This window comes from Diabrotica undecimpunctata, chromosome 2 (assembly GCF_040954645.1).
Source record: "Diabrotica undecimpunctata isolate CICGRU chromosome 2, icDiaUnde3, whole genome shotgun sequence".
NCBI classification, from domain to species: Eukaryota; Metazoa; Arthropoda; class Insecta; order Coleoptera; family Chrysomelidae; genus Diabrotica; species Diabrotica undecimpunctata.
In genome coordinates, this window is record NC_092804.1 from 30676504 (window position 1) to 30688621 (window position 12118).

The following is a 12118-nucleotide window of genomic DNA, read 5'->3' on the forward strand; positions in this document are numbered from 1 at the left end:
CCAAGTTCTAAATTTTGTACGCCATCTCTCCTAGAATTACCATAATGAATTAACAAAGGGTAGATAGTGTACGTAACTGTTTTGTCCGCCACTGCGCCCTTAAAGCATTACTTACCGAATAATAAACCTTACTGACCGCCGCAAAGCAACATTTCTCAACTTCTTCTGATAAATAATTACTCAATGTGCTAATGGTGTCAAATAAGAAGTCGCAGACGTGAGGTCCTACATATCTTTTTTATTAATTAAGTGCATTAAAGAGGCAGCTTGTTGGATCTACCGTAGTAAGGGGGTTTTTCGAGATAAGGAACCGACGTAACTATTCTTCGGGGACACAAGATTAATGATTGTCGGGCCTTAAAGATTCAAAAGTGACACGAAAATCTCAGTCTGTGCCACGGATACTAGTCCCAACTGTATCCTTACAAGGTTTTGTTTGAGGTAAGTCTTTACATTTGCACCCTTTTACTTATCTTAGGTAAGAAAAAATATTAGAATAGTGAGTAGGGCTATTGTACTTTAGATGGGATAATTAATTATTCACTTAAGAACTATCACAAGTTTGATTTGAAATGGAAATGATCTACATTTTTTTTTCCAATGTCTAATAAGAATCTAAATAAGGTCAGAAAAAAATTCTTTGTAGCATTATTTCCTATGTATATTTTATAACCATCACCTTGCAAATTTTTTACAATAGGATTAAAGAGTCAACATTTTTTACTATAAAAACAAATGGTTTTTGTTTTTAAAAATAATTTATTTTGATATTTTGGAAACAAAAAAATTAATTCTTCTTGTAAATTAGACTGTTCTTCCACAGATCTAATTAAAATTTAGTTACGGCATATGGTATATATATTTTAAAGTAAGTGTAATACTTTAAAATCGTTTTGCTAGAATTTTTAAGGTATTTTCTTGCGATATATTTTTATGAGTATATATACAAGCTATACGCTCCCGAAGAAGCTGAAGCTGTTTTCACTTGTAGATCCTTTTTGTGTGGGAGATCATTCCATTCTGGGTTTGGTTTTACAGTTTCTGGTATGACTTCGCTGTTTCCACTACATTTCTCCATTCTTCTCTCGTTTTGATCGTTCTTTATATATTTCTAATTTCCATACTCCTTAAGCCTTCTTCTTCGTAGGTCTGCCTCCGGTTCTTTTACCTGATGGTATCCATTCCGTTATAAGTTTGTGCTTTTATTGCTCTAACTATGTTCTCTTGACCCATTCATTCTTGTATTTCGTGATTCGTCCATTGTCTTGCATCCTCTTCGTTTTCCCTCTTTGGTCCTAGTATTTTTCTAATAATCTGTTGCTCAAAAAACTTTCAATTGCTCTTCTTCTTTTGTTGTTAATATAAATGTTTCTGTAGCATATACCACTATTGGTCCTATGGTCATTTTGTAGATTTTTTTTGTGTTTCGGCTTGTCTTCTTATCTCTAAACATTTTTTTATTTCTATAAAATGATGTATTTCCTGCTTGAATTCTTCTTTTTATATCTACACTTTCATTCTTCTGTTGACTAGTACTCCCAAATATTTGAATGTTTCAATCTCTTCGAAACTGTGTGGATCTAGCGTGAGTTCTGTCATTTATGTCTTCTTTTTCTTGCTTACGTTTATATAGTTTTTCTTTTCATTTATTTCTAGTCCTCTCAGTTTGGCTTCGTTTTATATTTCTTTTAAGGTTTCCTTTAATGCCCTTTTATCTGTTGCTGCTATGGTTATATCGTCCGCATATCCTATTATTTGTACTGTTGTTTATGTTTTTGCGTTTGACAGCTTTTTTATTATCTTGTCTAGTAATAGAAGAAATAGTACCGTTGAGAGCGCATCTCCTTGTCTTACTCCATTTTTTATGTTTATTACTTCTGTTCTTTCTCTTCCGGTATCTATTGTTGCTTGGGAATCTCGCATTGTCATTTCTATCATTCTTATAATTTTATTTGGTATATTACTCTATTGCAAGGCTTGAATCTTTTCTCTTCTGGTTAGTTTGTGAATAGCCTGTTTAAAGTTTAGGCTTCTATCGTGGATCTTTATTTTCTAAAACAGTACTGGTAATCTCCTATGCTTTGTTCTGTATATATTGTCAGTCTGTCTAAAAGTATATAGTACAAAGTAATTATACCAGTAATTACTTTATATGTTATATTCAGTAATTGTCACTATAATTCCCTTCTTCCATTCTTCGAGAATTATTTCTTTAATCCATATATTCTGTATTAGTTCGTAAATTTTTCTGTATTGTGCCTCCCCACCGTATTTTGCAAGTTCTGCACATATTTCGTAATTCTCCCGCTGTTTTCCCGTTTTTAAGTTTGCATATTTTCTCTTTCAGTTCTGTACAGATCAATTCTTCTTCTTCATCATCTTGTTCCGTTTTCGTTATTGTTTTATTTTCTTCTTCTCTATCCGTTTCCTGATATTTCTTCGAAATACTTCTACCATTTTTCTGATTCTATATATTATGGTACATATTCCGTCATTCTCCCGCTGTTTTCCCGTTTTTAAGTTTGCATATTTTCTCTTTCAGTTCTGTACAGATCAATTCTTCTTCTTCTTCATCTTGTTCCTTTTTCGTTATTGTTTTATTTTCTTCTTCTCTATCCGTTTCCTGATATTTCTTTGAAATAATTCTACCATTTTTCTGATTCTATAGCTATATTAGCTGTCCGTTTTGGGTTACCTAGTTTTAAGTATTGGTACAATGGTTTTGAGTTGTGTCTTTTTTTTCTGTCTTTATCTCGTTCATAATTTCTTTTAGTTTTTGATTTATTTTGCGATTTAAATCTTTTTTTTGTCGATTGACTTTATAAATCAAGAATATAAGATATCCGTTTGAGATGATGAAAATCCTGAAGTAAGTTCATGTCAACTATCAGCAGCAACAACAAGCCGAATTCTGTTAAAGATATAAAGATTCTTCTTCTTTTGGTGCCTATTCGTTTCGAATATTGGCGATCATTTTGGCTATAATTATTTTATCAACTATTGCTTTTAATAGATTAGTTGTTGTTGTGGAGAACCATTTCCTCAGGTTTTTTATGAAGATAATAGCATCTTAAGTAAGTACCCCAAATGTTACATTTTTCCTATTGTCTTCATTTTCTATTGTAGATTTTTATTTAAAACCAATCATTACGGTTACTAACATTACCAATGTAGTGTTAGCAATTATTTGTGGGTCGAATGATGAAAACTCTTTGGTTCCTGGAAGTCACAACAAAACGCTAAGATGAATCTCAAAAAGTACCAATATAAACAAAAATGTTCTTAGAATGTTAATAAATTTCTGCTATAATCATGCAGATAATATAAAAATGGAAGATTAACTAGCAGAGACAGTTTTAGTTCAGCGAGCTGAATGGATGGATGGATGTTTTCCATCATTTTATATTTGTAATAAATAAGTAATACTACTGAATATTATTAACCCGCATATCACAAATTAAGATATATAATTTGAGACTCAAACAAAAAACACCATGCATATCGTTATTAGCAAACGAGCAAAACCAAATACACAATTACCAATCAATCATATACCCACTAAGTGGGTGAAAACTTACAGCTTGCAACTTCTTTTTTTCTTATTTTTATGTAGACATGACTGCCTGTTTGTGTGCTCCCAGTAGTAAGTTTTCGTGGTCTTCCTACTGATCGTCTTCCTATTGGGGAACCGCCTCTTGACTTCCTTACTACTCTATTTGATCGACGCTTATATGATCGTCCATTCTACTCTTCTATTTCTTAACCAGTCCTTGTTGTCCATACGCCTTCCAATCCACCTTGTAGCTCTGTCCACCTTCTAGTGTTTTACCATCAAGTGTTTTCATCTCTGCTGTCTCCAACATCCTTTTTGTCCTCTCTGTGTCAGGTCGTGTTTCTGCCGCGGATGTCATTAATGGTCTAATGAATTTTTTGTAAATCCTGCTCTTCATTTCTTTCCCGACATTTTTATTTCTCCATATTGTTTTATTTTGACAACCTGCTGCTCTGTTTGCTTTATTCACTTGATCTTCCATTTTTGTTTCGAGCTTACCGTAGCTAGATAATGTGATGCCTAGATATTTAAACTCCATCACTTGTTCTATTATCTGATCTTCCAGCTCCAATTTATATCTTAGTACATTTGCTGTTACAACCATGCATTTTGTCTTTTTTTGGGGAAATTAACATGTTAAATTTTCTGGAGGTTATATTAAATTTGGGCAGCATACGTTGTAAATCATCTTCACCTTGAGAGAGTAATATTGCGTCGTCTGCATAGCAGGTTATTCTAAGTTTTTTTCTCCCATCTGGTATCCTTTTTTAGTTCTTACTTCTTTTATTATTTCATCCATAATCAGGTTAAATAGTAAAGGACAGAGAATATCCCTCTCTTATCCCATTGCCAGCTTCAATATGGTCAGTTAGTTCTTCTTCTACTTTTACTTTTATTGTGTTGTTTTTTTAGATATTTTTGATCGTTTTGATTATTCCTAAAGGTTGCTTACAATAAATGAATAACGTACTTTCATTTGACATAGTCATGAAAGCCCTTTTAATGTCCATGAAACATCAATATGCCGGTTTGTTATAGTCTAATGATTTATTTAACCACTTTTAACTTACATAAAAAGATCAAAAACTTAACGGGAGGAAAAGGATCATGAAGTCATAACTTAATACTAGACGAGCACAACAATCTGCTTTACGAAAATGAAAGAATACTTGAGAGATGGAGGCAATACATGGAAGAATTATTCAAGGAAGAGCAAGAGACAGAAGTCAGTGTTTCTGGATGTTCAGGACCAGAAATAACGCTTAGTGAAGTAACATATGCAATAAAAAGACTAAAAATCAACAAAGCACCTGGACCTGATAACATACAAGCTAAAATATTGAAACTATTTGAAAACAACCAACTCAAACTCCTAACGAGTCTACTGAACAAAATTTATGAAACTGCAGAATTTCCTACAGATTGGCTAGTTTACACCTTCATCCCTCTCCCCAAAAAGGGAAATGTCACCAGATGCTCTGATTACAGAATTATAAGCTTACTGAGCCATTCACTCAAAATCCTTTTTTTCTGTTATTCATTTTGGCATATATAGAAAACTTGAAGAAAACATTAGCAGTGTTCAGTTTGGATTTAGAAGCGGACTGGGAACGCGAGAGGTCCTATTTTCTATACAAGTATTGATACAAAGAGCTCGAGACGTAAATTGCGAACTCTACGCATGCTTTATAGACTTTGAAAAAGCATTTGACAAGGTGCAACATCAAAAATTATTTTTACTAGATACTGAAAGAATCTAGTATTGATGACAAAGATTTATGCCTAATTAAAAATTTATACTTACAGCAAAGGGCAACACCGACGTTGTTCAATACTTACTCGGAAATGCTGTTCAGAGAAGCTATTGATGGTTTAAGAGAAGGTATAAAAATCACTGATGAAATTATAAACAATTTAAGATATGCGGACGATACGGTTTTGATTGCTGATAATGCGGAGGATCTGCAAACATTAATAGACCGTGTAGTGGAAGCTTGTGACAGATACGACATGAAATTAAACTGTAAGAAGACCAAAATTCTTGTAGTAAGTAAAAACGACGTAATACAGCACCAATTCACAGCTAATAATGAACCCTTGAAAATAATCGACAAAATTACATACTTTGGATGCAGCCTAAATAAGGAATGGGACCACTCACAGGAAATAAGATGTCGTATAGAAAAGGCGAGAGCTGTCTTCAATCGCCTCAGGAAGATTTTATGTAATATGCACCTGAACATTGATATAAGAACACGAGTCTTCAGATGCTATGTATTTTCTACCCTTTTATATGGAGTCGAAGCCTGCACCTTGACGGAGGCAACATCTAAATGATTAAAAGCCTTCGAAATATGCTCAGAATTTCCTATATCCATTGTCGTCTTCGGGGGATAAATATAGGGGTCTAAAACCCTTAAAAACTACGAAAACCGCTCTCTTGATGTTACCTTGTCTTGAAAAAGACAAGGTAAGATAAAATAAACCACTACCAGGTTTAAAATAAAACAACTGGTGCAGTAGAACGAAACTCAGCCACAGAGTCTGGGAAAATAGTAAGCAGAGCCGCCCCTAGAGCTCCCCTAGAGATGCTCTAGGGGAGCCCGAGAAGGACTGGCCTGGCTGGCCTGAAAATCACCGATATTTATCTGAATCACATGAAGTGTATTACTATTTATATGGTATTTTTAGGTTTACCAGCCAATAAGAAAATTCGATTCGGGGCAATGCATATCGGAGTGCGTACGAGCTCTCAGACTATGGTACTCGATGACACCATCATGTTATAAACAACATTGTGATCCAACGTATGAATAAAGATCTGGAAATTATGCGTATCGTGAAAATCAGAAAGATGACATACTTAGGGCATGTAATGCGCAATGGGAAGTATGAACTTCTTCTTCTTCTTCTTCAAGTGCCATCTTCGTTCCGAAGGTTGGCGATCATCAGCGCTATACGTATTTTCGAAACTGCTGACCGAAACAATTCGTTGCTGCTACAGCTATACCATTCCCGTAGATTCTTTAGCCAGGAGTTTCGTCTTCTTCCTATGGACCTTTTTCCTGCTATTTTCCCTTGCATAATTATTCGAAGCAGTTCATATCTTTCGCCTCTTGTAATGTGTCCCAAGTATTGCAGTTTTCGTTTTTTGATCGTAAATATGACTTCCTTTTCTTTATTCATTCTGCTCAAGACCTCGACATTTGTGACTCTCTCGGTCCATGATATTCTCAGGATTCTGCGATACATCCACAGTTCAAATGCCTCTAATTTTTTGGTATCAATCTTTTTCAACGTCCATGACTCCATTCCGTAGAACAGCACAGAAAGTACGTAACATCTCATCAGGCGAAGTTTCATTTCAAGGCTCAAATCTCTTCCGCAGAACACTCTCTTCATTTTAGTGAATATGGATCTGGCTTTTTCTATTCTTATTTTGATTTCTGCTGAGCTATCGTTGTCTTCATTTATAAAAGTGCCTAAATATTTGTATTTGCTAACTCGATCGATAATTTCATTGTGTAAATATAAATTTTGGACATTTTGTGTTGATTTCGATTCGAAGTATGAACTAATTCAACTAATTTTACAAGGCAAGATAGAAGGCAAAAGATCTCAAGGGCGCAGAAGGACATCGTGGTTGAAGAACATCAGACAGTGGGCAGGAATGACTACCATACATCTATTTAGAGCAGCTGTCAACAAAGTTGTATGGACCAACGTGTTTGCCAACATCCACAGAGGATAGGCACCAAAAGAAGAAGAATGATTTCTCTTGCACTTGTCTCATTATAAATATATCCTCGGTGCATGATCTTCCCGACCTAAAACCTTGTTGTTCTTTTGATATTATGTTCATTTAGTTTATTTGATATCACTTTGGTTGTTAATTTTAGTATTGCGTTTAATAAATTAATTTCTCTGTAATTTGCCGGATCCCATTTGTCTCCTTCATTGAAGAGAGGTATTAGGTAGGATGCTTGATCTCCATTCTTGAGGAATTCTGTTTTGATGTATTACTTTTTAGATTAGTTTTAGTAGCTGGTTGGTCGGAGCTGGCAGCCTGGAACAAAAGCCAAAATAGCATTTGTTAATTTGGATGGATATAATCTTTTTCGAAAATTAAATGAAGTTATGAAAGTCCTTTGAAGAACGGGAAAATAGTACGATATAATAAAGTTTCTTTGGCAATGTTATCACATAGCTTGATTCATGGGCTAGTTTACAACATTAATACCGTATGTAGTAAGGTTTTCTTTATTTATACACAATCAAACAATATTATACATTTAATATTTAAAGAATTGTCTGAGAGTATGTTCATTTGTAGGAACAACCTGTTTTTTCTAATAAATTTTTAAAAATATAATTCAAAACGAAGCAAGTTACTCGGAATAAATGAAAATAATAATGAATTAGGACAGACACAACAGAAAATAAACTTGGAAAAGTGTCAAAGGAGTCAGTGCTGTTCGGAAAGCGCTCCGGAGAACCCGAGGGCGAAATGAAGGAAATCTTGAAGGGTAGATACAGAAAGACTCTTTTCGAACGCTCGTTTCTTATATACAATATTTTTTCTCTGGGAAAAGTTTGTTGTTTGAAGCTGTGCGCCGCTAAGCGATCATTAATCATGGGTAAGTTTGGGAGACTGAGTGACGGCTCTGAGAGAACAGTCCGCGCCGCACCGTGGCCCCCTTCCATTGGCGTACTCCAACACATTGCCATACTTTTATGCAAAATATATTATATTATTTACTAAAATAATCTTTGAACAACCTTTACTTTGTTCATATACTTTTTACTCAGAGAAATTTGGAGCCATTATAGAGATTTTTCTCTATGAAAGGCTCACCTTATACATGAAGTCAATATTAAGGATGTAACAACGTAACTAACCTCTGAAAGTGGGAAGCCAATATTTAACAATAAAACTTACAACTTTAGATGGGAGCCAATTGTTAAGACTCTCAGCTAAAGAAAACAAAGTACAGTAAAACCTCGATATAACGGACTAGTTGGGGGGACGGGGCGTCCGTTAAAGCCGAAAGTCCGTTATATAAAAATATGTTCAAAATAAATCAAAAAACTTTTTTTTTTAAAATATGTATGTATACTGTATTTAGATATAAACAAAATACAAACAAAATTCTATTTAATTGTCTTCGGATTTGTTGTTTGTTGTTTTTTTTATGATCAACTCTCTAAAATTACGAAAATGCGTAAAATACAGTCGAACTTCGTTATCTGATAAATAATCAATAAATGTTATTAGATCGTCGAGGTGCGATCTTACTTTTTATAACTTTATTTTTGGCAGTGTTGATTTGTCGTCTTCTTCGCCATCTTCACTTCCATCCTCACTTCTTAGGTTCATAACTTCATCTGCTATTTCACTTTCAGTCATGATGTTATACCCAGGGTCACCTGTATCTACTTCTAGCCATGGTAAAACATCTTCTTCAGCTACATGTTCTGTGACATTATTATGTATTGTTCTACAGAAATCAGTAACTTCCAAGCCTTCTAAATCTATGTCTGAATCTTGGCCATCAAACAAATTCTTCCAAGCATTTTTTTTAATGTTTGCTCTTTCACATCTTCCAATGCTGCAACAAAATTAAAAATTGTTTATTTTAAATTGCAAGACCTAAAGTTTTGCAAGGTATGCCACGCCGCCCTCTTGTATCTTTTGCATTATCTCCATTGTGCAATACAACCATTACTTCGTCTAAAAACTTTTTGCGATATATTCGTTTGGTTGCCAAAATTATTCCCTGATCAATGGGTTGAATAAGCGATGTTGTATTTTTTTGGCAAAATCATACAGCTAAAGTTGTCATTTTCTGAACGTAGAATATTTTCAGACAGGTGAGCAGTAGCGTTATCTAGCAATAAACCTTTCACCTCTTCTGGCGGTATTCCCAATTTGTTCTCTTGAAATTTTCTCACTGAAGGTACACATTCTTTAAATAACCAATTTTTGAAAATATCTGAGGTGAACCATGCCTTCAAGATCCCGTCCTTGCTGATTTTTCTTCCAGAATTTGATTTTTCATATTTGGAGGCTTGTGTGCTTTTAGGAAAAGTACGCCATAACAAACCAGTTTCGTCAGCATTGTAACTTTAAGATTCTAATAGCATTTCGTTACTTACATGTTACACTAATTTTTGCCTAAAAGGTTCTATTTCTTCTGTTGGTGCACTTGAAGCTTCGCCGTAAATTCTTTTATTCATGATTCCGTGCCTTTTGCGAAAGCACCAGAGCCATCCATCACTTGCTGTGAATGATATGTCCATATGATGTGCTAATTTAATTGCAGCAGATTTCAATTCGACTCTGACCGGGATCCCGCTAGAACGTTGTTGGCCGTACCATTTTAAGATTTCTTCTTCCAACCAATGAAGTTTCACGAGCCAATTTCATGCATTTTCTGAGATTGCTGTTCTCTCCTACATCACACATTAATGTAAATTTATATATTTTGCTTTTGTTTCTTTGTCCGAAACAGTTTGCTTTTTTATACCATATTGATCACATATTAAAGACACAGACGTTCCAGACTCCAACTTTTGTATAATCTCTAGTTTTTGATTGATCGTTTGGATTGATTATTTTCCATTTATCTATATTTTAAAGGGTAGGATTGCAAAAATTTGAACTTATTTACTGGCGTACACTAAATGTGTTCATTCACAACGAATAAACAAGTCAAACAAATGTGTAAATTTTTATATCATGTGTGTAGTAGACACATTATATTATGTCTATGATAAAATATTAGGTTTCTATTACAAATGCTTTATTTATTTATTTCATCAAAAAAATATATACATATTACTATTAGAAATATCTCGTCTTATGCTAAATTCTTTGTAAAATATAGTGGAAGGGACGGGTTAAGCTTGTATAATATTAACAATACGTTTTTTTTTTTACATTTGACCAAATTTTTGTCCGTTATATCCGAAGTCCGTTAAATAGAGGTCCGTTATATCGAGGTTTTACTGGATTATCTTTTCAAATTTATTGTATCTTTTTACCTCCTGAATATTATACTCAAAAAATGCAATCCTTCATAGTTTTTAGAATATTAGAAATTCTTGCTACCTTAATTTTCAATTCGTTAGTATTTTTTTTTTGAAAACAAAATTTTTTATCCGCTTTTAAATAGCAACGTTTCAATGTAAATTACCTTATTATCAGGGATTCTGATGAATTTTAGGCTTAAATCGGTACAAGGAAATCAGTATTTTAATGCTCACTTTGATAATTACCGATAATTTTTTTATTTGCCTTAAAGAGAACTCGATATCAAAAATCAGTTAAGAGTATGAAAGAACTACATTTCTGAATTGAAAATAAAAGAATAGAACACTATACAAATATTGCCATAATAGGTCCATTAACCACATACGTCAAATAACTGTCAAAGTTAAACTTGATAATTAAAAGTTCTCCTATTAGTTTTTAATAATTGTGTGTATATTAAACAGTATTTAATAGTTATATTACAATTAATAAGTATTCAAGATTCCCATTCAGGTAGCCAACGGAGTGGTACGGTGGTTAACGTGTACGGAGTGTAAATAGCTCCCCCCTAAATGGGGGAAGCTTTAAAAAGAAAGACGCCGTTAGGTGTAACTATTAAACAGACAATGAGTGCAAATAACTCTAAAAGTGATGCGGAGTCAGGAAATTATTTATTGGTCCCCGTACAAGACATGGATACCACTTTAAGTTCTGAGACAACAGCTGAAACCAGTCGTCAGGTCATTAGTGATAAAGAAAAGGATATTTATAAACAAAATAAAACACCTAAAGTTTTTAATCTAAGAAATGGAGATAAGTATAATTTGAGTAATATTTGTGTTTTTATCGAACGAAAAAATATTGAAAATGCCGGCCGTCTTCATCCCTTATTTGTGGGAGATATCTTACACAAAAAACTAAATGTTAACAATATTAACCAAATTAGATCTGTTGGAAAAAATAGAATAAAAGTTAGTCTAAAAACATGTTCTGATGCCAATGCTTTAGTAAACAATCCTCTTTTATCAGAAAATGATCTTGTAGCGTTTATACCAAATCATTTATTAGAAATTAAGGGTTTGATAAAAGATATTGATACTCAATTCGATACGAAATATATTTTAGATAACATAAAATCTCCTTCAACAGTAGTTGATGTTAAACGTACACATCGTAGAATAGAAAAGGATGGTGATATACAGTATGTCCCCAAAAAAACCATTATTGTAACTTTTGAAGGGAACACTTTACCTAATTATATTTCAATAAATAGTGTATATTTTTCGGTGGAGCGGTTTTTTAGCAGAGTTACACAGTGCTTCAGATGTCTACGCTATGGTCACATTTCTAGGCAATGTAAAAATATTGAAGAGTTATGTATTAAGTGTAGTAATGTAAAAGCTGAAAACCATGTTTGTCACGATTCAGAAATTCGCTGTTTATATTGTAAAACAAATGACCACGTTTCTATTTCAAGAAAATGTCCTCATTATGAAAAACAACGTAAAATTAAGAATGCTATGGTTGAACAA